This window comes from Perca flavescens, chromosome 13 (genome assembly GCF_004354835.1).
Source record: "Perca flavescens isolate YP-PL-M2 chromosome 13, PFLA_1.0, whole genome shotgun sequence".
Taxonomy (NCBI): domain Eukaryota; kingdom Metazoa; phylum Chordata; class Actinopteri; order Perciformes; family Percidae; genus Perca; species Perca flavescens.
The window spans coordinates 3,406,433-3,432,421 of NC_041343.1; the positions used below are offsets into that span (position 1 = coordinate 3,406,433).

The following is a 25,989-nucleotide window of genomic DNA, read 5'->3' on the forward strand; positions in this document are numbered from 1 at the left end:
TTTGCTGTTTAGACATTACAGAATCTGCAGCATTTTGTCTTGTTTTACCACCAGGCCTAAATATTCAAGAGGAAGTGTGTACAAATCCTCATAATATTAATAGGGGTGTCAGATCATGTCATTGCCAGATCTATCTCCACTAGTGCTGTGGAATACATCTGTGTTTATACCACAGATGCATTCTGAAATAGGAGAAAAATCACAATCACAATCGTCTTGGGCTAAGCTAAGCTCTGGATGCAGCAACGGGGGCTCTGCATAATAGTCTCGGAAGGAACTTGTTTTGGTGGAACATTAGTCTATATCCTCGACGTTCCACTTCCAGGATTGCTCTGGTGCTGCGGGAAATTCCATGCATGTCTTTTTGCCGATGTCTGTTTCCTTCCAATTTCTTTGTGTTGTTGTTCTAACCTCTGGTGGATTTCTGAGGACTATGGTTAACTGCTCCTCAGATCTCTGCAGGGTAAATCCAGACAGCTAGCTAGACTATCTGTCCAATCTGAGTTTTCTGTCAAAAACAACTTTTTAACTCACATACGTTCCACCAAAACAAGTTCCTTCCCGAGGCTTTGTTGCAGCGACACCATACGGAGCTTAGTGCCGCCCAAGATAAAGGTGATTGGTTTAAAGAAATGCCAATAAACCATAGCACATTTTTCACTCCCATCTCGGAATGCTGTGTGGACTAGCCAGACCCTCCTCCGCAGCGCTGTGGAGGGTCTGGCAAAGCGATACTAGCGGAACATTTGCACCCCGCAAAAGAAAACGCCACATACAATATTATTACTGATCGTCAAATTATGTCTGTTTTTTTTACTTTGTCATTTGCAACATTGACATCCATTTTTTTTTTCACACAGGCAAAAGAGCTGAAACGGGCCCAGCACCACACGTTGTAATAATTGGTCTACAACAGAGCAGAAACACACTGACAGACAGACAGACAGACACACACACACAGACAGACAGACAGACAGACAGACAGACAGACACGCCACTTAGTTTGGTTTGCTTGATTTTTGTGGTGTTAAACATAACTTCCAGCCCTTATTCCATTTTACCCTGTTGTAGCAATCCACAGACAGAAGAGAAACAGGGAAGTATAGGGGCAGTCAACAGGAGAGAGAGAGAGAGAGAGAGAGAGAGAGAGATCAAGCAATTCTTTGTTAAATCAGACATTCAGCACCCCCATAAAGCCCAAATGGAATGATCTTTGTTTCATAACCACATTCTCCACCACTGCGACGACTCAACTCTGAGATTGGCAGTCGAATCATGCTCATAGACCAGATCGTCAAATAGTCGTCTATTTGGGGTCACCCCTACATTTTAATATTTGCCAACTTGCTTTGCTCTATTGCTGTTTGCTCAGAAACATACACCAATTGGCATTGTTGTTGATAGGCCATACCTTTTTGACACAATATATTCTGCAATGTGGTGCCAGCATTTATGCTGTGAGCATTAAGGCCTTGATCCGTCTCATATTTAGCTGAAGCCATTTTGCCATCTCAGTGAAAATGCCCAGCCCTGACTCCAGCTTTCCAATAAGCACACCGGCACAACTCAGCACATCAGCATGTACCTTCTTTTCCACAAACCCAAGGTTAGCATCTCATTGGGAAGCTCTGTGATTTATCAGAATATAGTGGCATCCAGTGTGTGTGTGTGTGTGTGTGTGTGTGTGTGTGTGTGTGTGGGGGGGGGGCGTCAGTGGGGACTCAGATGCTTTGTTTGAACTTTAAACATAGAGACCTGCTCTCGCTCCTTTGCAGGGATCTAAAGATGGTCTCTTGAGATGCCACTTTCGGCACAAAAAGGCATTTCTAATGAAGATTGATTTGGTTTGCTCTTACAGTGCATGTGTGCAAGTCCCTGGTACAGTATTTGCCATTTAACAAAGAGGCCCGTCTGTGTTTGTCTAGTCAGTTCTTGTTTGCTGAATTAATTAATATAAAGGAGGGAGGTGAGAATGAAGAGAGGCGCAGGGATTATCCCTGATCCATTCTGCATTACAAGACAGAGACCACAAATACTGAACAAATATATAGCATAGGTTGACTTCATAATTATGTATTCTCCTGCATTCAGCAACAACTACTGCATGCAGAACATACGGCATGACAGTCTTGCATTACACATTTTTCAAATGAGTAGTCTGACAAGTGGTGGATTAATGTAGTCTATGGAAAATAGTCCTGTAAAATCCGGTCTCATTGCAGAAATACAAGTACAAAGACTTCCCTTCAAGGAACTGACACTAACAGACAGACATTCAAAAAATAAGTATGTTTGCAGAATAGTTTTGAAATTCAAAAACGGTAAGATGCAGTACAGTGAAGCACTGCAGCTCTAGTTTGAATCACCAATGTAGAATAGCAGAATAGCTGCTACTGTGTTGTGATTCAGGTTCTGAGTGGAACCAAGACAGCGAGTTCTCTCTGCAGGTCAAAATACCACAACTTCTTCTCCAATTCGTAATTCACGTTTAAGATGGCCTAATTCATCCCAATGGTGGCAACCTCATTTTCCATCTCCATGTGTGTATTTGACAGAAATATCCCAAGGGAACATTGCACCTTCAAACCTTCATACCAAGGTCTTTTATAGGGGACTGCAGTGATATTTGACTAACCCTCATTAGCCTGGCCTTATTTCTAGCACTAATGCCCCTTCACTGCTTGTAGCACTCTCTCCCTTCAAAACCTGAGAGGGACATTTCTTTAAAGAAATTGTCACAATGTGCACTTAATAACTGGGCATATGAATGGTGACAAAGTCTCTATTCTTTCTCAAGCCCGTTGAAATGAGTTTTCCAACAGATCATAATTCTCAGGCTACAGATCCTTGTCTGCTATTTTGCGTGTGAAACCTGACATGAGTGCCACTGTCGGGACTATTTAAGTGGAACTGTAGGTGTCTTTCTTGCAGTCACTCCTGTTAGCTAAGACGAAAACTCTAAGACAATGGGCCCTATCTTGCACCCGGCGCAGCGCAGCACAAAGCCCGAGTGTGTGTCTTTGCTAGTTTAAGACTAGTCCAGCGCCCACGTCGTTTAAATAGCAAATGCACCTGCGCCCATCTTTGCGCCCTTTGGGCGTGCTGTTCTTACAGGGAGGTGTGCTCAGGTGCATTCTGGGAGTATTGCTATCTTGAGGCAGCGGGAAGTGATCACGCCATTGGCCAACAAAAACCTGGTCTGAAGTCAATAACGCAGCATTTCATTGTTATTTTAACAGAGCATTAGTAAAATGCTCCTAGGCTCGTGCACAGCGCGTGCACACTATGCTTGTTACACACACAGCGAAGTGCAGCAGCACACAAACACGCAAAAGATTACAAATACAAATATTACAGTGTGAAATAGTATTATTGTGTACAGTATATCTATATATTTTACATGTTATTATGGTTACTGGCACTTTCACTTCACGCACAAGCAGATCAGTTCAATCTCTCTTTCCTGCTCAGCAAATCCTCCATCATAACAGCAATGCTCCAAGGTCCAAACGCGCCTGGCTTTTAAAGGGAATGGGAGATGATCTCTGATTGGTTTATTGCATGTTACGCCCAAAACACACCTCTGATTAATGAAGAGACTAAGTACAACCCTTTAGAACCATGCGCCCGGTGCACAGACCCTTTTTTCCACTGTTAAACTAGCAAAGTGGATTCATACAGGCCCTAAACGCACCTGCACCAGGCGCTTCACTAGGTCTCTCTCTGGTCTCCGATCCGTGACTCCTGTGTGCATGACCGACACCCTCCATCCTGACACAGCCCATTCCAAAGCAAAGCCTCAATTAGTCCGACAGCTTTTCAATCAGGGCAGTGACTACGGCTACCTCCCACCATGAAATGCAGTTCTTATGATGCCAAGAATATATAGGCTTCAAACGTTCTCAGCAAGAATCCATATTTTCGCTGAGAGTGCGATGCCTACCTCCATAGATTGCTTGTCTGAGAGGTGAGTGTTCATTTCCCCTGTCGATGCAAACCTTGTAATGATGCACCATCTGATTACTTTACTCAAGCTCCCGCTCTGAAAAAGGTTAGTTTGTGCTTTAATACAGCTTTTGCTAAGCAATCACCAGTGCCATTATCATAGGGGGATGTGTTTGTGTTGTTTATGCGTGAATGGCTTCAGATGAAAGGTGATTGCCAACAGCTGACAGCTCTACGGTTCAGATCAATTTAGGAATGGAGGTAAAATGTTGAGTTCATGTTCAGCTGGAGAGCCCTGGATCAATGAAGTTATGGCAGGAAATTGGTAGATTGGTAGCGGCTCTGTTGATGCAGGACGGTACTTTGGCATCACTTTTCAATTTGAAAGAGCTGAGAGGTGTGTGGTGCCTATTGTTAACGTCTGCTGATAAGTACAAACCTTGAAGTCTTAACTTTTTGGATTTGTTTTTATGTTATCACAAAACTTTCATTCAATTTGTGTTCATAAAAAACTATTCAATTATGACTTAATTTTGTCACGCATTAGAGCTGTTTATTAGTTTAAAGTGGCCACTTAACGGCATTTTAAATTGACCACACGATCACTGTAAACAAACAGGATGATTCTATTCAGCCTTTACAAAGTGTGGTTGAATCTTGCAGAAACTCTGCCACATCACTTAACAGCATAAAACCTGAAGTCAGCGCTGTTCTTGCGCTGTAAATGGAGTTAAATCTGTCAAGATTTGTGGCGATGGCAGCTGGTTGAAGGACTGAAAATTGCTTGCAACCTGAGCACCACTTCAACAACAACTATCTCTTAAGAAAAGATAAAGCGAAAACCTTTGACCTCAGAAGCAAAATGCTCTCTGAGACAGGAAGAAAAGATCTTCTAAGAAGCTAAGGGCAGATGAAAAATGGTGAGAAAAAAAGGAAAAACAAATGCAGAAAAGACACATTAGACGACACTATGAAAATGTAGACTTGGCTGCCCTCACTATTTTCAGGCAGTGATGTGAAGACTATTAAGAGACTGCAGAAGAGAGGAGCAGCGGCTTTAGCGTGAACTGTAACAGCTTGAGCAAACTCTCCACAGAGGAACTAAACTCACCATTACTGGATCTCTCTCAGCACCGTGCTTTCCTTTGGTGTAAAGTCTCAGGCCAGCCAAGTTGGTGAAACGTATCTGAGCTGAGTGAAATGCACTCAAAACCTGACAGTAATTCTTTTCAAGTTAATGCTGCAATGCCCCGTTAGAGTAAATACATTTTTAAAAGCCACGTTGTAATGGTTAAAATGAGCAAATTTGGCTGCCAGTGGAGTTCACTTGATGAGATTTCTTTAAAGGGGAACTATGCAGTTTTTTTTAGCTTAATTTACCTTAACTGAACAGCTTCGGAGTCACTGAAATGGTTATAGCACTTTTTGGCACTGCACACATACGCCCATTCAGGAACCGGCTAACAAGGTAGCGATGGAGTTTTTCACACTGGTCATGGCTGAGACGGTTAAAAAGAAGCAGAAAGCTCGGAAAGCATTGTAGAGGAACAGAGAAAGAGGAAACGGCAGACTGACCGAGAGAGGAGTCAGACACGAGGAAACATAGGAGCTGTGGGGGGGGGGCTCTATAGAGAAACCTGTAAGGGGGGGCTCTTTCTCTATAGAGAAACCTGTAGGGGGGGGATCTTTCTCTATAGAGAAACCTGTAGGGGGGCTCTATAGAGAAACCTGTAGGGGGAGCTCTATAGAGAAGCCTGTAGGGGGAGCTCTATAGAGAAACCTGTAGGGGGGGCTCTTTCTCTATAGAGAAACCTGTAGGGGGAGCTCTATAGAGAAACCTGTAGGGGGGGGCTCTATAGAGAAACCTGTAGGGGAGCTCTATAGAGAAACCTGTAGGGGGAGCTCTATAGAGAAACCTGTAGGGCGGGCTCTATAGAGAAACCTGTGGGGGAGCTCTATAGAGAAACCTGTAGGGGGAGCTCTATAGAGAAACCTGTAGGGCGGGCTCTATAGAGAAACCTGTAGGGGGGAGCTCTATAGAGAAACCTGTAGGGGGAGCTCTATAGAGAAACCTGTAGGGGGGAGCTCTATAGAGAAACCTGTAGGGGGAGCTCTATAGAGAAACCTGTAGGAGCTCTATAGAGAAACCTGTAGGGGGGGCTCTATAGAGAAACCTGTAGGGGGAGCTCTATAGAGAAACCTGTAGGAGCTCTATAGAGAAACCTGTAGGAGCTCTATAGAGAAACCTGTAGGAGCTCTATAGAGAAACCTGTTGGGGGGCTCTATAGAGAAACCTGTAGGGGAGCTCTATAGAGAAACCTGTAGGGGAGCTCTATAGAGAAACCTGTAGGGGGGGCTCTAGAGAGAAACCTGTAGGGGGGCTCTATAGTTCTATAGAGAAACTAAAAGTAAATGGGTTAGAGAGTTTTTTTTTTAACTTAACGGATGTCACGTTCAACCTATGAAGTAACTTCTGCCGTGATCTTTTTCTAAACGTGACTAAGCACTTTTGGTTCCTAAACATAAACAAACTGAGACCGTGGCGAGTTTTTTGGAAACTTTACGAACGTTGCGTTCAGCGTTACATGTGTTACCAGAAGTGAAGTAACTTGTGACTTTAACACAAATCACGGCCTTTTTCTAAACTTAACTAAGTCGTTGTTTTTGTGCCAAAACATAACCAAACTGTGACGTGAAAAGTCGTTTAAATTTGCGACCTTTACGTTCAAAACCGCGACCGTTGCGTTCACTGGTTTGGATATGAGGTCATATTTATTTCCGCCACCGCTAGGGGCGCTAATTTATGAAACACTCATGTGGGTCGTATTAGAGGGGGGGGGGGACAAATGGCCAATATCATCGTACAGTTTGGAGGATTTGTTGTAAGTAGGTCAGGACGTCCTGCTTCTGCAAAGTCTTGAAAAAAAGTTAATTTCAAGGAATTGTTAAGTGAGGTTAATTTATTTCAAAGCCAACTAATATTTAAAACTAGGGAATTCAGTTACCTAAAGTAAGATCAAAGTACTTAAAGTACAACAGTGTTTCTTGTTCTTTGAGAGCTCATGTAGAAGACCTGTATGGACCTTGGTGAAATAACACTGAGCCATGCTAATGCTGAGGCATGCTAACGCTGAGCCATGCTAACACCGAACCATGCTAACACTGATCCATGCTAACACTGAGCCATTCTAACACTGAACCATGCTAACACTGAGCCATGCTAATAGTGAGCCATGCTAACGCTGAGCCATGCTAACGCTGAGGCATGCTAACGCTGAGCCATGCTAACGCTGAACCATGCTAACACTGATCCATGCTAACACTGAGCCATTCTAACAGTGGACCATGCTAACAGTGAGCCATGCTAACAGTGAGCCATGCTAACAGTGAGCCATGCTAACGCTGAGCCATGCTAATGCTGAGCCATGCTAACGCTGAGCCATGCTAACGCTGAGCCGGCCCGCCAGTCCACCATGTGTTGTCCAGACTGCCATTTGTGTTATAATTGTTGCCATGCAATTTAGTACAGACATACTTAACTATACAAACCATAGCACTTTAACTTGCAATTTTTGTCTCCGTATTTTCTTACTTTCTCTGTGTGTCTGTGATAATGCTTTACATCCAAAGTCCTCCTCTGGGGATCAACCAAGGTTCATCTTCTATCTTTTTCTTCAGAGAAGGAATCCTAATGGCTTTGGTGATCATCTGACTTTTCATTTGGTATCATCATCAAGTCAAACTGTGTATTTGTCCAATAATTTGGTTTATGACCAAAGGGTGTTAAGTCTAATGTGAGAGAGAGAGAAAGAGAGAGAGAGAGTCTAATGAGACTGTCTGGTTTTGTTCATTGTTTACTTTAAACCATCAGAAGCACTTTTGTTACTGAATGGCAGAGATTGAAAAAAAAAATTAACAAGACTAAACCTTGAAAAAAAGACATTTCGTCTAAAGAACAAGTTGGAAATATAACCTCATGCAAGCCAAAACACTATATGAGACTTTTTTTGTCTTTAAAGTTCAGGGCTTGAGATACATGTTGAAGCATACTGGATGATCATCTTTTGTATCTGGCTAAAATAACAATTAGACAAGTTCTTCTTCTAATGAAGAATGAAGACAAGTGACAATTACTTAAATGGAATCAGTCTTTTATGGCACTAGATAATCCAACACATAGTCAAATCAGCTCCAGACTAGCTTTTAACTCTAAATATAAGATTATCATTAGCTTTTGCAGTGAAGTTGCCAGCATGCAGAGCTGCCCAGTGGAGTATTTAATGAGTTGATTTTATTCCATGATTTATAAAAAGGCAAGACAACATTTCAGAAAGCATGTGGCCCTTTGTTGGAAATCTCCTGAATGAAGGGTATTGTATTGGAATATACTTGTAATGAGCATATGCATATGAATTATGCATTCTGTGAATGATAATGAATCCCATAGTCATTGACGATGACAACAATCTGTCATTGTTTTGTTGATTACCACTGCTGCTGCTTCCTCTGTGCCCCCCCCCATTACCCTTTATGACAAACCTCACACTCCTTTAAGCATTCATTCTGTTTGAACAAACTGAGGTGAAACATGTTTTAATCAATGCCATGAATCGTACTCTCCTGGATGTCTCCAGGATGTTTGTCGCATTTGGCTCAGTTAATTCAATTAATATGACTTTTTAATTTTAATTTTATCAGATGATCAATGTAAGATTTTGTGATTTCTGTAACCATTAAGGTAGCTTTGAGATGAGTGGTTTTCTTCCAGTCAGCCAGTTCTTATGTATAGATCAGATCTGATGAGCATACAGAATGTATTTCAGCTCCTCAAAGACATATCATCCCTAGTCTATATCGACTACGTTTTACTTCCGGGATTGTTTAGGTGCCGCCGAAAATTCTGTCAGATGTCCCTCAATTTCGTGGATTTCTGAGGATCAGATCTCTGCAGGGTAAATCCAGACAGCTAGCTAGACTATCTGTCCAATCTGAGTTTTCTGTTGCACAACTAAAACTACTTTTGAGCGTACACACGTTCCACCCAAACAAGTTCCTTCCCGAGGCGCTTAGCATCGCCCAAGACAATTGTGATTGCTTTAAAGAAATGCCAATAAACCAGAGTATGATTTTCTCCCATCCCAGAATGCTGTGTGGACTCGCCAGACCTTCCTCCGCAGCACTGTGGAGGAAGGTCTGGCAATGCGAGGCCATGTCATCCCATAACCACAAATCTGCTATACTACGTACAACATCTTGACTCTTTATGATCTGCACTGACTGACTGGGCTGTGAATGCAGCAGAAATCATTTGGGTGAAGCTCACTGTTGAGAGAGAATTGTGAGTGGAAATGTTGACTTGCCTGGCTGGGGGTGCATGGAGTTCAGCTTCTTCTCTACAGACACATCAGATGGTTTTAATACACAGAGTCCAGCAGTGTGGAGGGGTGTATCTATATCATACAGATCAAGGTGATGGATTGATGGCAACATGAGGCGAGGGATAGTTAAATATTTAATATTGTTGTCTTTATAGGTTGTCTAAGAATTCCCAAAGTGGAGAGCAGACATTTTTATTGTGGAATCGACTGTGCAGCTTTATTTGACCTCCGCATGTTATTGCTTAGGGACAGAGAGACGCCAGCGGTGTGAGATGCTCATATTCAGATTGTATCTGTTCAGAGACACGGATGGTCTTACAACGCTTGTGATGGCCAGTTATTAATACAGGGTGGGATTATTCCAGTGCAAGCGGCCAACAGATTAAAGGCCAAGGACAGAGATTTAACAAACAATGAGAAGCTGAACCCCACCTTAGGCCAAACACTGCCAGCCATGCACACTTCCACCAGGATGGCTGAGGAGGAAGGAGGTGGGTGGGCGGCTGAGGTGTGGGGGTGCAAGTAAATCAAAAGAGGCCCGTGTGTGGATTTCCTAAACCAAACAAGTTGTTCCAAGCCGTGTGTAATTCACCCCACAGATGATGGGTTTTACAACCTTTTTTGGCCTGTGTTCTATCCAGTGGGGATCTGTAAATCTGTCAAGGAGAGAGTCAATTCCATTCCCCGTGCTGTAATCTCATTTGCCTCCGGTGCCAATGGTGCATCAAATGTTGTCGCCAGGCTCCTGTGGTTGGGTGCAGTGCCTGCCTGCCGCACTCCCGCACTGCCGAGTTAAGCCTGGGAGTAAATCCCACCTGTCCCACATGAGGTGCTCCATCAACCACATACATTCATTATCCCAGAATGTTTTAAGGGGCTAATGGAATCCTTATCTTTATTTTGCACCGGAAGAATTTAATTACATGCTGTAGTAAAAGTTCCCCCCAGTTTATCAGCCCTACACACATATATATTTGGTCTTTTTTCAGGTCCCAGACTGTTTGTAAGGATGTTCCTGGGCTGATGTCTGTGTTTTACAGTGCTGACTGCCAATCACAAGCTGCAGTCAGTATACTATTCCATCATGGGTTAGCCTATTCTTTACATAAAGCCTAAACCAATAACATAAAATGAAATTAAGGCAGTTAGGAACGTCCTACGCATCCTTAGTGAACAACATTTGGCATTTCCCTGCAAATCTGGGCTGTGTTATTAGGAACAGCAAAAAGAGGTGGTGCTGTGTAAATAATGTGTACTGTACAGTGGATTCTGATCAAACTGGCTGCTTTGACTTTGTCTTCTCTCCAGCTTGGCAATTTTATAACAAGCATTCCAACACTCCCTCCATTCTATGTGTGTGTGTGTGTGTGTGTGTGCGCGTGCGTGCATATCTAAGCATATGCCATGCAACTGAAACAAAATACTTAATGTTCTCACATTATGTATTGGTAGTGATAATGCAATGAGATATGTTTTGTTTCCAACATGTCTGGGAGAATATATTTGATGACAAGTCTTTTTAAGTGGGAAGCTGCAAATGTTACAGTTGGAGCTTGTTAAAGCTGAGCATTGCTACACTCCACTGTCCAAGGTCTCTGTGATTAGGGAGAGAGCTAAAGAGAAGGCGTAGAAGCTGTGGCCGCTGCTGCAGAACCTTTCCTACCACATCATTTAAGGCCGCCAAGTTGCCTTTTAAAGCCACAGAAAGCTACTGCAAGGTAATAATTATCAGTAACCTAAGATGAAGCCTCTTAGTGTCAAAGGTTGTTATTATGGTGAGTTATTAGAAAAGTACCACACAGTTTAGTTCTTTCTCTTCAGCAGAATGACACGAGTTAGACTGTTGATCTTTTTTGTGTTATTCTTATTCTTATTTGGTAACACTTTGCTTGAATACTTATTACTGTAAAACACAAAATGATATAGCATATGTATGTTGTGTGGCCATACTAATTAAGCATTCAAATTATAAAACCTGTTCACATTTTTTTTAACTGTATTATAATATTTCTAATTAATTATAGTGTGTTGACATATCTTATAGTAAATAAAGTCGTGGGAACATGGTCAAATGACCAATTCATGTGTTATATCAGTGGGTGTGAGTTTCAATGATTTTTCACTAACTTACAGGCCTCATTGTGAACAGGTTTCAGGTTTTTCCAGGCAGAATGAATTATGTTCAATGACAACCTTTATGATATCAAATGCCAATGTTTGAATTATTTTGTTCTACATGTATACCAACTACAGTATGGTTAAGGTTGCTGCGCTCCTCTTACTTATATCACACACACACACACACAAACACACACACAGACTGAAGGCTGATTTATGCTTCTGTGTTGAAACGACGGCGTACCCCCGTATGCCCCTCTGTGTCGCCGCGAACCCCCCTCCGAGCCCTCCGCCGTAGCTCGACGTGGACCGTAAGGACTGTGATTGGTCAACTGGTCCTGTGTGTTGATGGTGTGTGTTTCCAGCAGCCTACTGTGGTGAAGTAGCAACATGCTAGTTCACTGACATAAGCTTAGCAAATAAACTCATATTTTGGTTACAATGACGGGGTTATCCATTTGTAAAGTGTCTATATGTCAGTAACGTTTTGAAATTAGCACTTCGCCAGCAAGCAGTACTTTGTGGGCAGTCGTGCTAAAGTTAGCTTGCTAGCATAACATAAACTGGCTGGCAGACCCCTTGCAAATAACCTCAGACTTATTTTCTGGTTACATATGGTAACTATAGGTCAATGGATTTCACTGTGTCTATTTCTCGATACTTTTTTACAAAATCTAAGCAAGAAAAAGGCCAAACGTAATAAGATTAATATTTTAGCACGACAGTCTATGGGGTTTGCCATTCTGAGTACCGTTTTGGTGGTGAGCAACACTGACACAGGCGACACCCCCTAGCGTTATGGCGGTGAAATGGACCCCGACGCAGAACTCCAAAAGGGTCACAATGACGTAGCAGCGTCGGCGTAACTACGGCATGGAGTTGACGCAGAAGTATAAAACAGCCTTTAGACACACCATATTCTACCTCTTGCCGTTTAGAGCCATCTGAACTCGTTCATGTGCAGGTCAGACATTTAATAAAGTTTCCGGCCATTTGAAAGTGATGGCCAAATGAAGCCTCATGAAGCTTCATGAACCATTTTCTTTATTTTCTGAGCCCACTAGATGGCGGTCTTGGTTTGAAAGAAAAATTCTCAAGGAATGACAATTCTGTGTGCTTTAACCCCTTTGTTGAACAGAGAGCACCATCTAGTGACCTCAGAAAAGAAAGAAAATGGTTAATGACGCTTCATGGGGATTCATTTGATCATCACTACATTTCGACAAACACCATCCCAGGGGAAGGAAGCCACCTTCGCTTGTGAAGAAGCCTCATCTGTAGATGTATTTGTTTACTGTATATACTGTTCAGATTTCAGATGTGCCAGTATTATTAAGAAGTGGATTCGTCCGTGCGTTGTTTTACATACTTATAGTATTTGTTCTGTGACATCTTCTACATTAACATCAGCTGTGCCTACGCACATCCACCGCCCAACCTCCATGTCCTGCTACATAAAAGCTTCCTGCAGTGACTGAACATTGGCATTGAATGTAAATAACGTGCTCTAAAATTGTCCAGTATGAACATAATTTCTTGGGAAACTGGGCTCGATGATATCATTTTTTGGGCTTTAAATTGAATTTTGGGAATGCTTTGAGCGCCACAAATATATTTACCATTCACCTCCATCTACCCTGACACAATTAAACCAAAACTATCTGCTTAGCTACCACTCACTTCAAATGATGTTGGTGAACTGACCCTCTAAAGATGAACTTCATCTGTGTAGCTGAGGAATGGCACATTGTTAAATACAAAGAGAGATGCTACATAGTTGCAGTACGTACATATTCACTGCATCTGCAAACTGATAATATTCGTATCTCATATCAGGCATGAAACATGACCTTTGAGCACAGATTACACATTACATACGTGTTACACTGATGGCTTACACCAGCTAGATGGCAAGAATATATCTGGTAAACAGGGCAGACGTGAAAAGGAGAATGGTAGTGTTGGTGCAGGTATCAATGGAATTTTAAACAGTGTAGACCTGGTTTCTGCTCCAGGCATTATACATTGGAGCTTGAAAACGTTTTCTTGCACAGGCATGTACCCTGTTGAAGAGCCAAAAGGTTACATAAATGTAATGCAAATGGACTGTTTTTATATAGCTCTTTTCTAGTCTTAATGACTACTCAAAGCACTTTTACATAGTACAGGAAACATTCACATACTGTAGCAAAGGCTGCTGTACAAGGTGCCACCTACTAATCAGGCGCACCTCAGTGTTCAGTGTCTTGCCTGAGAACACTTTGACATGGGACTGCAGGAGTAGGGATCGAACCACAAACTTTCCAATTGACAGGCAACTGCTCTACCACCTGAGCCACAGCCTCCCCTGAGTGGAGAGTGGTTAGTTTCTGCAGTCACAATGGAATGTATGGGGCTCTTGTGTAAATTTTTATTTATTATTTGTTCATAGACATTTAACACACAGTATCTCTTCGACTAATGATTCAATTTATTTTTAGCAAAACTGTAAAAGGAGAATGATGCTATAAGTGTTTTGTGACCCTTTTAAAATTATAAAACAGTCTTGGCACACAGGAAGCACTACAACATTCCTTTTCTTGTGTATTCATTCATAGAATCACATGGCAAGGGCAATATCTTAGAAATCATGTGGATGTACGCAAAATGACACTGAATGACCTGACAGGGGCATGAACATTATGGATGAAGCATAACATTTTTTTACTGCCCTGCCTTGAGGAGGATGGCATCATTTTCAGGGTATAGCATGTTTACACTTGCCTTGTTAAAGGTACAATATGTAACATTTCTGCTTTAAAATGTCGAAAAACGACCATTCCTATGTTATATATTTTTATGAGTTGTGTTCTTACACTATGCCAAATGTTTCCACCAAATGTCAAACCCAGAGAAATCTGTTATTTTATTTTCAGACACGGCAGGTTTCCTTTAGTCGGCAGTCAGTGGCGTCATATAACCTTTCACCCTCAAGTTACTCTAACTTCCGTCAGAACACTGGCACCAAGATGATACGTTCAGGAGTAATTGTAAATCATACAATATCACAGAAATGCCATACAGCATCATTTTGTGATTAATTACATCCCACTTTTTATCACAGTAATACAACAGAGACCTTATCTATTTTGTAAGTTCAATATTGATACCAGCTTAACGTTACTACAATGTGCTAACATTGATGCTAAAGCTTTGTCGGTAACTATTATACATTCTTTGGTAACATTATGAGGTTACAACATCATTCAACATGCTAATAGTTATTTTTAGTATGACTGTTTCGACCACAGCTAACAGGACTGAGCTAACCCACGCATAACTTCACTAGTAACGTTAACGTTAGCTGTATAGATAGACGATTAATCTAATGCTAATTTAGCCAGCTAGCACACCCCGGTCTGTCTGCCTCACTCCCCCGGCGCAGAGAGACTCAGTCGGGATGACAGCTGACAACAGCCCCGGGACATATAGCTAGCTAGTTACCGTTAGCCCCCAGTCAGCTATCAGCCACCTACTTTCATTACAGTAACCCCCCAGGCCATAAATTATCTCCAGTGCCTGGTGCTTACGACGCTAACGGCAGTTTAATTAAACGTCGGGAAACAGACTATATCAGACCCAGCACCGAGTCACAACAGCGGCCATCCATAGCGGTAGCTAGCTACATCTCCGTAGCGCTACCGGTGTATGTGCCGAAAATCTCCTCCCTGCCGAATTTCTCCCCCCTTCGCGTTTAGCTGTCTTTATGCCGTTAGCTAAATTAACCCAACAAAAGGTGGGTTAAGCACCAAAACAAAAAGTTAAGATTACTGAAAAGTGAAGGTGAGATAATTGCGGGCAGCTGGGAGATGTTCTGCTGCTGCACAACAGGCATCGAACGTCCTGGCTCGCTATCGCGGAGATCCCCCCCGGCAATCCCCAACCACACCCGTCTCTCAGCCTCGTTTAGTAGCTAGCTAGCGTTACAACAAACCCCGTCCGCCCGGTCCGCCCCAGTGTTGAAACCATCCAAAAGGTGACATTGATATGTGAAATATTTTGTGTTTTAGCTGCTGGCTACTGTTAGCTTGCTGGCTCACTAGCTAAATGGTCAGCTACAAATAAAAATCTAATCAAGAAAAACGTAATTATGTCGGGGAAACTGCAGCTATTGTATTACAATAACATGAATAAACGTTACTAAACGTAACGTGAATAAACTTGAATGGGTAAACTCGTCCGTGAACTGATGCATTCTAACCGGCAGCGAAGAAAAACAGTCCCATAATTCCACGCAACTTCCCAACGTCATCAAAAGTCCAGTTTTACCGTCCATTGTTTTGGTTGAGAGACCCCTAGCGGCAGAAAGTTACATATTGTACGTTTAAGGAAATACATTTAAACAGTGAAGGCGTAGAGGTGTAACAGTTGGATAAGCTGGTATTGATTTAAATTTTGAAAATGAAATGTAATTTGAAGTTATATCTAGGAAAATCTAGGAAAAGAAATCTAGAAATTGAAGATGTTCTGCTGGTGTATTGTACAAGCACCAGTTGAAAGCCTAAAACATCTGTTTTTAAATAACCTCTGCAGATTGCTATGTCTCAACACATTCTCATGAACGGGTTCGTATGATATCTTACAAAAAGTAATGCACACTAAAACGTAAGATATACGAAAACTAGGAGACCGCCGGCTGGTCACAGAACATCAGCTCCAGAGCTCCGTGCCACAGAGCGGCAGTTGCTAGCTGTTTTAGCCCCTATCGAGCTTCATGACGCGAGCTACGGTGTTCCGCATGGTGCTCCGCGTGGTGCTCCGCGTGGTGCTCCGCGTGGTGCTCCATCAGGTCAGCTGTAGTTGGTGGTTCAGTTACCCGAGAATAGGTGAGTGTGAGCCAGGTACAGAGTTTAGGCAAAAAAATGTGAGCGTTATGCAGCAACGAAAGTTAAAGTGCTCATATTATGCTCATTTTCAGGTTCATAATTGTATTTAGAGGCTGTCCCAGAATAGGTTTATGTGGTTTAAATTTTCAAAAAACACCATATTTTTGTTGTACTGCACATTGCTGCAATTTCACCCTGTGTGTTGAGCTCTCTGTTTTAGCTACAGAGTGAGACATCTCACTTCTGTTCCATCTTTGTTGGGAGTCACACATGCCCAGTAGCTAGGTAAGGACTACTAGCCAGTCAGAAGCAGAGTATGAGGGCGTGTCCTGACAGTACCTAGGTAAGGACTACTAGCCAGTCAGAAGCAGAGTATGAGGGCGTGCCCTGACAGTACCTAAGTAAGGACTATTAGCCAGTCAGAAGCAGAGTATGAGGGCGTGCCCTGACAGTACCTAGGTAAGGACTACTAGCCAGTCAGAAGCAGAGTATGAGGGCGTGCCCTGACAGTACCTAGGTAAGGACTACTAGCCAGTCAGAAGCAGAGTATGAGGGCGTGCCATGCTAGCAGCTAGGCGAGCATTATAACGTGTGTTACAAAGTGACCACGTTTGTCTCTGAAGTAAAGGCTGGACTACAATAGAGCTGTTTGGAGCAGTTGGTGAACAGTGTTTTCTGGTGGAGATGGTAAGTCCCTTTGGGGGGGACTTTGGGCTTTTTCACTTTGTAAACCTATAACATACACAAAAAGATATAACACAATAAAGGAAAGGGAAAAAGCCAAAAAGCATAATTTGAGCACTTTAAGATTAGTCACCAAAACGACTAGTTAAGTTTAGGAAAAAGATTGTGGTTTGGATTAAAACACTCCCAAGGAACATGCATTTCCTGGCTGAAAGCAATTTGTTTTCCTCGGGAAGCCAACTCCGCTCCTCAGCTTCAAAGTCCTGTGTTTTAATGCACACCTATCCTCCCCAACCCCCTCCCTACGCGGCCAGCCGCATTCTTACACAGCAGCAGTCAAAGTAGTGATTACGGCAAAAATAACATGGAAATCATAGGAATTATAGTGCTTAACTTTTCGTAGCTTTTCAAACATATGGTTCATGAGAACAGGCTGTATGTGTCTGTGGTGTTGTATATGTAACTGCAGTTAAACATGTTGGATTCCTTTAATTTGTACTATACTTTGGAAATAGCAAACCGTGTGAGAATATGAACTTTTATTGTAATCATTTGTATGCATTATAGAAACACCTATGTGTGGCGGAAATCATAAAACATTTTTTTTCCAGGTGCTAATTCAATTAAATGGAGCACTCCATTTATATTTTTAACAGCAGTGCTATCAGCAGGAAATGGGCCCTTCTTTAATCAACTTTGGCTAGTTTGAAAGAAAATGTCACCAATCCAGGCGTTGCCCTTTCTCTTGTTTTGGCTCCATTGATAACATCTGGTAGCAATAAAACTGCACTTTCAATTTTAGAATCTAAATGTCAAGGAAGCTGGGGAGTCATATGCACACATACTATTGCAGGTTTTAATTTGAAGGTTATTGTTTTAAATTAAAACACTCATGTTTTTGGACATTGTGGTGATAGACCAATATATGACCATAGGTTACTTTGCAATGTGGTTTTGAAATATGAATTAGATGATCAGTCTGTATATAAATTACAGCATTAAAGAGGGCATTGTTCCCATCCATGCATGCATTTCAGAAAAGGCAGTTCATGCTGGAGGTTGAAACTGATTGAATGAGATGATGATGATGATAAATTGCAAGCATAGAAAACAAATCAACAAGCCTACATCAGGCAATTCATTGTGTTATGGATAGCAATATTGGTCTGTCAGTCGTCGGTTCCACAGCCAGACTGAAATATCTCAACAACCTTTGGATGGATTGCCAGGAAAAGTTTGGACCGATATTCTTGGTCCTCAGAGGATGAAGCCCACTGACTTTGGTCATAGCCTTTTGAAATCATGACTATGACCATTCCCTTGCTTTCTTGGCAAATGGAATGCTTTAAATCGGGGGTCTTCAACAATTTTTAAACCAAGGAACCCTTTATTGAAAGAGAGACGGAGCAGGGACCCCTACTACATATATTGTATAAAATGAAGTTGCATAATGAATAACGTGTGGGCAGCCTAAAGCCTTAATACATACCATTTTAGTGCATAGAATACTAAACTATTAAAATAATAATTGTAAATCGTTTTAATGTTAAACATACAGTACATGTGGCAGAGAGAATCCTTAGTATGAATTATATCTGTGGATGGCTACCTTAGTGACTACCTTAATATAGGCCAGTTAGCCTATTATCAGTTTTTTCTTCTTCTCACAAATAGGCTGATTTATATTTGCTAATAATATGTTGGATTCATGTTAAGACATTTTAGTTTTTGAAAAAACCTTTCTCAAAAGTATTGATAATTTGGTGCAGTAACCCTGAGGACCTCCTTGGCGTCCTGCAGGCCCTGTTAACCATTTAGTGTTCACCCTCTCCTCACAAACAAACACACACACACGCAAACACACAGTAACATATGTGCATCCCGACTGTATAGAAGGTGTCCGGGTGCCCTTCAATGCTTGACTGAGCAACATAATTATGTCTGGGGGAGTTATATGTTGACATCTGGCTGACACAGCAAAAGGTGTGGGAGAAATGACCATCTTTTAACACTGCGGAGGGAGCTTGACCTTCTCAACGTATATCGGAACTGGGCCCCAGATTTGAACATGTAACCAATCGCATATCTCTGCTGAATTAAGCTATTTTCTTCTACTATCTCATAGCGTAATTGTTTCTTTAAATTTGCACGGGTTTGACAGGAATTAATGAAACACATGAAAATGTGTTTTGGTTAAGCCAAAAAAAAAAAACAATGTAACTAGTCCATAACCTAGTCCATAATTTCACAAGTTCAACAGTATTCTTATGAAAGCGTTGCATTTCTGGAGGTTCTCTCTGTTCTCACTACGACAGACGGCAAGCCCTATGCCAATTAATAAACTCCTCTCACACACCCTTGCATCACCCTCTGTTGTTGTTGTCACGCCCCTCCCCCCAGCCAATCAAGCCCCTTAACCAGAATACTTCCATTTTAATGAACCACTTAATCTCATTGAGCACCTACGTATGTCCAGCACTGCTGTAAAGCATAATATGCTGGAGGAACATCTGCCCTGACTCCACACTACGGCGCCATAGTGTTTGTTGGCAGGCTGAGGGGATGTGACACACTTGTGTTTCTATTTCAGTACAATCCCTCACTCTCCCACTGCGTTGACAGGCCTCATCAACTAAGAGGCAGTTCTGAGGCTGCCATTTAATCTCAATGACCCCTCTGCCATTGCACAAGATGCAAGTAACACAGCGACTGTATCATCTTTAGATAGGAGAGAAGAATTGATAGGTAACCTAGAAGTGTCCAGGTTTTGTGTGAGCTTGTGTGTCGGCTGCCACGCTCCTACTATCATCCTGTTCCCAGTATCTCACTTTTTTTTCTTTCTGCATCCAGTTTTCACAAAGGATTGTTGAGTTTGTCACTGCTGTTTGGCTGCACATGTTTGTGTTTTGTCCAGTTGTCACTTAGTCTACCGGGCATATATTTGCAGGAGTTTAAGCTGGAGCAGAACAGAGAATACAGAGTGCTGCACCAAGCCACGAGGAAAAAAAGAATCCTTGACCTAAAGGGGTGTAGGTGTTGCATCCCTCAAGCTGCCACTCATTTTTCAGCACTGAAGTAAAAAAAGGCCATAGGAGACAGATGGCATATGTGAAATCACCCTTGCAGTGCACGGATGATGTTGCTGCATTTATATATATAAATATATATATACATATTAGGGCTGTCAAACGATACATTTTTTCAATCGCGATTAATTGCTGAATTTCTATAGTAAATCGCATGTTTTATCACATAATTAAAATTCTATTATTTTGCATTTCAGAACTGTTTTTAAGTACATATTAACAATGGAAAGCAATTCTTACCAGTGTATCTTGATTGGGAATCAAATGAATGCAAAGAAAGTGACTTTATGAACTTGATTTTAAGATTTGTATTTGTTTATTATTTATTTATTTACTGTAAACAAAAGAAAAATGTGTGAATCTAGTCACACATTTGAATTTAGAGTCAATATTAGGGTTGGGTATTGTTTGGTTTGGATACCGGTGTTAAAGCGGTACTTTTAAAATGGTACCAGTGCCTTAACTGTGCCTGAACCAATACTTTTTAAGAAAAAAGAAGGGTACTAAACAACAGTTGGCGACATTAAAGAACGGCTTGTTTATTGCTAAGGCCATATGGGAAAAATTAAATGATTTAATAACTAATAATGTAATAACTATAACAATAACTTATTTCACTAGTAAATAGCTGTTGAATGACAAAAACAACCACCAGATGGGAAAAATGTATTTAACAATCATTTTGAATGCACCACGAGGCTGTAGGTTACCAGTTTCATTGAACACACCGTCTGTGTTTTTCCGACAACGGCAGCTGCAGATTGTTACATCCCGGTGTCGGAATCCTCTACAGTGAAATACAGACAAACTTTACACCATTTAGCGTTAGCTGTCAGCATTGTAACCGTGTTTAATCCAGCTACTAGCTAGCAGTAGGCTAACGTTAGCAGCTGTGAAGTGTAGTGTTAACTAGCGTCACGTGCAGCGATGTTTCTGTTGCCTGTAACGTCTGTTTCAGAGCATCAGAGAGAAGCGCAGGCATATCAGTGGCACCGGAATGAGGCACCGCGGTGCTATTCCTGCAGCAGCAGGATGTGTTATGAGGCATGCGATTAAAAAAATGTACGCGCTATGCTCGGCCCTTAATCGCATCGCGATTAACGTGTTAATGCTGACAGACCTAATAAATAAATATATATATATATACATATTATATATATGTTCAAAGCGGATTGCCATTTTTAGTCACGTTTTGGTTTAGGTATTTTACAATAACTTTGAATGCACCACAAGGTTTACCAGTTCTAAGTAAATGCACCATTTAGTCACGTCTGTGTTGTTTTTCCGACAACAGCAATGACCAAGTGCTAGTTTGTGTCTTTAGCTGCAGACTGTTGTATGTCTGGGTGAAATGCAGTCATACTTTACACAGTTTAGCTGTCAGCATTTTAACTGTGTTTAATCCAGCTGCTAGCTAACGGTTGGCTATGCAATATCATCCATTCACTGCAACTCCCCCAGTTTCACTGTAATTTGAGAGACTGAACTCCATGCAGTCTCTGCATATGTTTTATTTACACACTCCGCCTGACAGTCAGTGCTTGACGTTACATCGTCTAACATCAAACAAGGTCGCTATTTCCATGAAGTATTTGTAGGATTCTCGTAGGGTACAGATTTGATCATTGGCAAATTATCAAAGATGTTTTATCAATATTAATAAAGTTATGAATATGGTTATTAATAATCAATAATCAATAATAATCAAACTGTGGAACAGTCTCATTTCTGTGGTAATCCTTTAAAAGGAAATAAAGGAAGGGGTGACTCCAAGCACGGACCTGATCGACCAGCAATTATTACAACAAGTACACAAATAATCACAAGCAACTGCTAATTAAGTATAATAAGATTTATTAACGTCACAATTATCAGTAGCTAATCAATAATCCTTCAATAATAAACTTATATACCCTTTTACAATATCACAACCAAAAACAAAGCAAAAACAACGCAGCATGGACACGTCTGTGTCTGTGTGTGTGTGAGTGTCTGTGTGACAGAGAGTGAGTGAAAAAGGAGGGGCGGTGTTGAAGTGTAGTTCTAACGCAAAAACAACTCCAAAAATGGCTACTCCTGTGAGCTGCACAAACTATTTAGCCTCAAGAGGGCGGTAGTGGTGCTGGGTGCACGGAGAGGGGGCTGAAGAAGCCGGGGGGTTGCTAGGCAATGCGCACGCTTAGCCGGTATGGTAGCTCGTTCCTGTGTTAGCTCTATACGAACGTAAGCAGATTCCACGTGTGAAGCTAGCCTACAGCGTTAGCTCAGGAGCTACGCGGCTAGCCTGTGTCGTGTGTGTGTGTGTGTGTGTTAGCAAGAGGAGAAAGAGAAGAAGAGTAAAGAAAAGAGGCACTCTGATCTTAGTTGTCAATAATGACCCAGTTCCCCTCAGCCACTCAGGTCTGGGCTAACGTGTAGTTAGGACAGACTGAGAGTTTTGGTTTTGCTGAGGAAAACGTCACTATAACCACTCCAGTAGCTAACAGCTGATTTTCGCGATTCTATCGCAGACAGTAACTAATAACTCCGTGAAAGGAGTGATTTAAGCAGGTAGCGATTACAGTTATACCCAGCTACTTAACACAACATAAACCAACGGTATAATTGATCGATTATACATTCACAGAACAGATTAATAATCACATATGGACCAGTACATGATTAAATCAGATCACATTAATGGCAACAATGGTAGCAAACCCTTTGCTCATTAATAAACACACTACTTATCTCTGCCCAGACGTCAGCCTTCTTACGGTGTGTTCAGTCCGTTTGTTTCTGTCCATAGATTTCCACAGAAATGAAACAGAACGAATCCCTTGGCGCTCGTCAGCAGCCACGGAGAAACTTCCTCCAAAAAGCATCAAGGGGCAAGTTAGTCGACGTTTTCTTCTCACTGCAGATATGAAAACACTGGTGCGTTTTCAAGGATCCACCGAAATAAAATCCACTTTCTCCAGAAAATGGAAGTTCAGCACAAGCGCTTGTGCGCTCCCCTCAGCAACAGAGTTGCAATGGAAGACGAGGGAGTTTCCTAGGGTCAGGTTATTTATAGGTTAAGACCCCCCTGCTGTGTTTATGGTCCCGCTGAACCAATAGGAAGACTCGAAACTCTTGAAAGGGTGAAGAATACACTCTTGTAGTTCTTTGACTTCCTGCCAGTTGTGAGGAGTTTCCCCTCTGGCTGGCACTTCGCATAGAGGTGTGAATTATCCTGGCTTTGGGGTTTACATGCAGGCCAAGATTCCTTTGTCTTGGCCAAATGTTCCTTTGTCTCTGACCACCTGTGTGTCCTGTATCCAGAGGTCAGTTTAATCTGAGGCCTTTTGGTTAAAATCAGGTTTAACCAGACTCTTGGTCCCCAACATATTACACACTCTGTACTTGATCAAGGTCTGTTTGTCTTGTTTTGTTTGGATGGCACATTGCATTTGGAGTTCATCATTTGTCCTGCAACTGGGCAGCAGGTCCCAGCGATGCTGACCTGGTCCTTTAGTGAGTCGCTGCAGAAGATAAACAATCAAATATATCATGTGGGGAGAAGGCGTTCATAGTACACGGTGTGTTATGTTATGTTAGATGTTTGTGTTGTGAAGCAAAAGATTGTAGCACTATGCCTAAGAAGATTTTACGTAAAATATAGACGTAAAATATATAAAATAACGTAAATATAGATGTAAAATATATAAAATAATGTAAAAGAAACGGTTGGGTTTAGGAAAAGAACGGGGAAAGCAAACGTGACTGGCGGGAAACGAGCCCCGGTCTGTGGGGTGAAAGTCCTGTGTTTTTCCCTCAGACACACATTCTTCCTCTTACTGCTACGGCGTCAATTCACACACATTCACAACTGGCATATGGAAGTACATGCCACTGGCACATGCCACTTAAAAATCTAACTCCCTCTCCACATTTTTCGTCGGGGACAATAAAGTGTATTCTATTCTATTCTATTCTATTAAAAAGAAGTCCAATGGGTCAAGCAGTCAGACGGTCTGTACCAAAGTACCAAAGACTACCTCAATAGACCCAGTTTATAATAAACCACAATTATCTTTTGAAGTGCAATCCACATTGTGAAAAAATCTAATAACAGGGTATCCGCAGACCATAATGAAACATGTCATTGATTAGTGCTGCTCTTCTGTCTCTGTATGCAGAGCCTGATGATATTGTTATAACCAAAAGCGTGCAATAGTTTTGAGTCACAGCTCCTACAGTAATTCACACATGTTTCAATAACATTTCCTACTTGAATATATATGAAAACCCTCTGCCTAAAAAAAAGTCAAAAGTTTGGGTTGCCACAAGGCTTTGCATATTTCCTTAGTTAATGTATTATTAGTCACAGTAAGCTCCTTTTTCCATTCCCGTAGGAGAGCTCGTAGAAGCTGGATTTTTTTTTCAACAAAAAGAATATAACCACATAATAATTAGATGTGTGCACCTTTCCGCCTTAAGCTGACACTTTTATAAAGCTTTACTGAAAAAAACCGCCACAGAGCAGCAAAAAATTGTGTTTATTAAAGTGCTTTTACTCAAGGGAAATAAAGTGTGTGTGGTGGAGGGGTGCAGCTCTTTTTAAAACAGCTGTTCATCAGTGTGTGTGTGTGTGTGTGTGTGTGTGTGTGTGTGTGTGTGTGTGTGTGCGTGTGTGTGCGTGTGTGTGTGTGTGTGTGTGTGTGTGTGAGTGTGTGTGTTTGTCTCCCCCCTTAAAAAAAGTGCTTATATGAATTATCAAACAAGCCCACGCTATTCCCATTAATAATAACTGAGCTGCTCCCCAGCTCTCCAGATTATTAAGACATCTGAAGATAAAGTCTTTCTTCATATCGTGCGTTTATGCCTCATATTGCTTTGACCTGCGTGAATTAGTTGCCCTGGGTGACCACGTCTACTTGTTTACATGGATGTGTTGCTGTATGATATATAGCCTTGAATCCATTTCCCTCCCATACGCAGCTCTCATATGGAAGTGAAAGAGATGAAATGAGATGCTTGTGAAAATGCTGCGGCCTCCGTGGCGAGGTGTCGCTGAATGGAATGTGGGTTTCCGTCTTCGGGGGCGGGGGGATGGATGGCTGAGGACGTGTCACTGCAAAAGTGAACTCAACATGCCTCGCAGTCAGGAAGCCATTGCTAAAGGGTGATGAGGACGACTTTGCTGGCATCAATCTCTTTATTAGAAAGTAATGGTCACCTTCTCTGGGGGATGTCTAACACCTAAGGGCCACTTTGGTATTGATTGCCTGAGGCCATCGTGATTAAGATCTTGGCAAATGCCTGCTGTTGGAGAGTGTTGGGGATGAGGGGTGGAGCGGAGCGCAGGCCTCCGGGCTCAATTGTCCTCTGATTCGCTGCCAATTGAAAACCTCTCGCAGACCACAACTGGCCGTCTTCACAGCCACTCAACCACCAGCCCCTCCCACAGCTGTTATCACCACTGTTTATTCTCTCTTAATTATTGTTTTTCTCCGAGAGCCCGAACCCCAAGTCAAGTGCTTCCTGTCCGCGCATCTGCAAGTGCTCCAGCACAATTACTAAGGCATGCAATCACTTGCATACAATGGGGAAATCTCGCAGAAAGCCATTCACGTCATCTTTTTTCTCTCTCGCCAGACTCTCTTGAGGTCCAATTATACTGTGAGCTTAATTCTACTCTGTGTATTGTGTGTGATTAATGTGTGAATTATTTACCAAGCGTTTCAAATCGTCGAGATTTTTCCAGAGGCATTCTCAGCGTTTTGCTGCATACAGTAGGCCGAGGTGTTTCATTCTCAGCGTTTCGCTGCATACAGGCCGAGGTCTTTCATTCTCAGCGTTTCGCTGCATACAGTAAGCAGAGGTCTTTCATTCTCAGCGTTTCGCTGCCTACAGTAGGCCGAGGTGCTTCATTCTTAGCATTTCGATGCA

The 25,989-nt window shown here is 42.0% G+C and overlaps 1 protein-coding gene across 1 annotated transcript in view; it reads left to right on the plus strand.

The window, feature by feature from the left end:
* The first annotated feature begins 3,894 nt into the window (after positions 1-3,894).
* Positions 3,895-25,989, plus strand: part of ntm (neurotrimin) — a 184,049-nt gene continuing 161,954 nt past the window's right edge. Inside the window, exon 1 of the mRNA XM_028596289.1 lies at positions 3,895-3,967. The gene's annotated coding sequence lies outside the window, so the exon portion shown is untranslated. The remainder of the gene's footprint in view (positions 3,968-25,989) is intronic.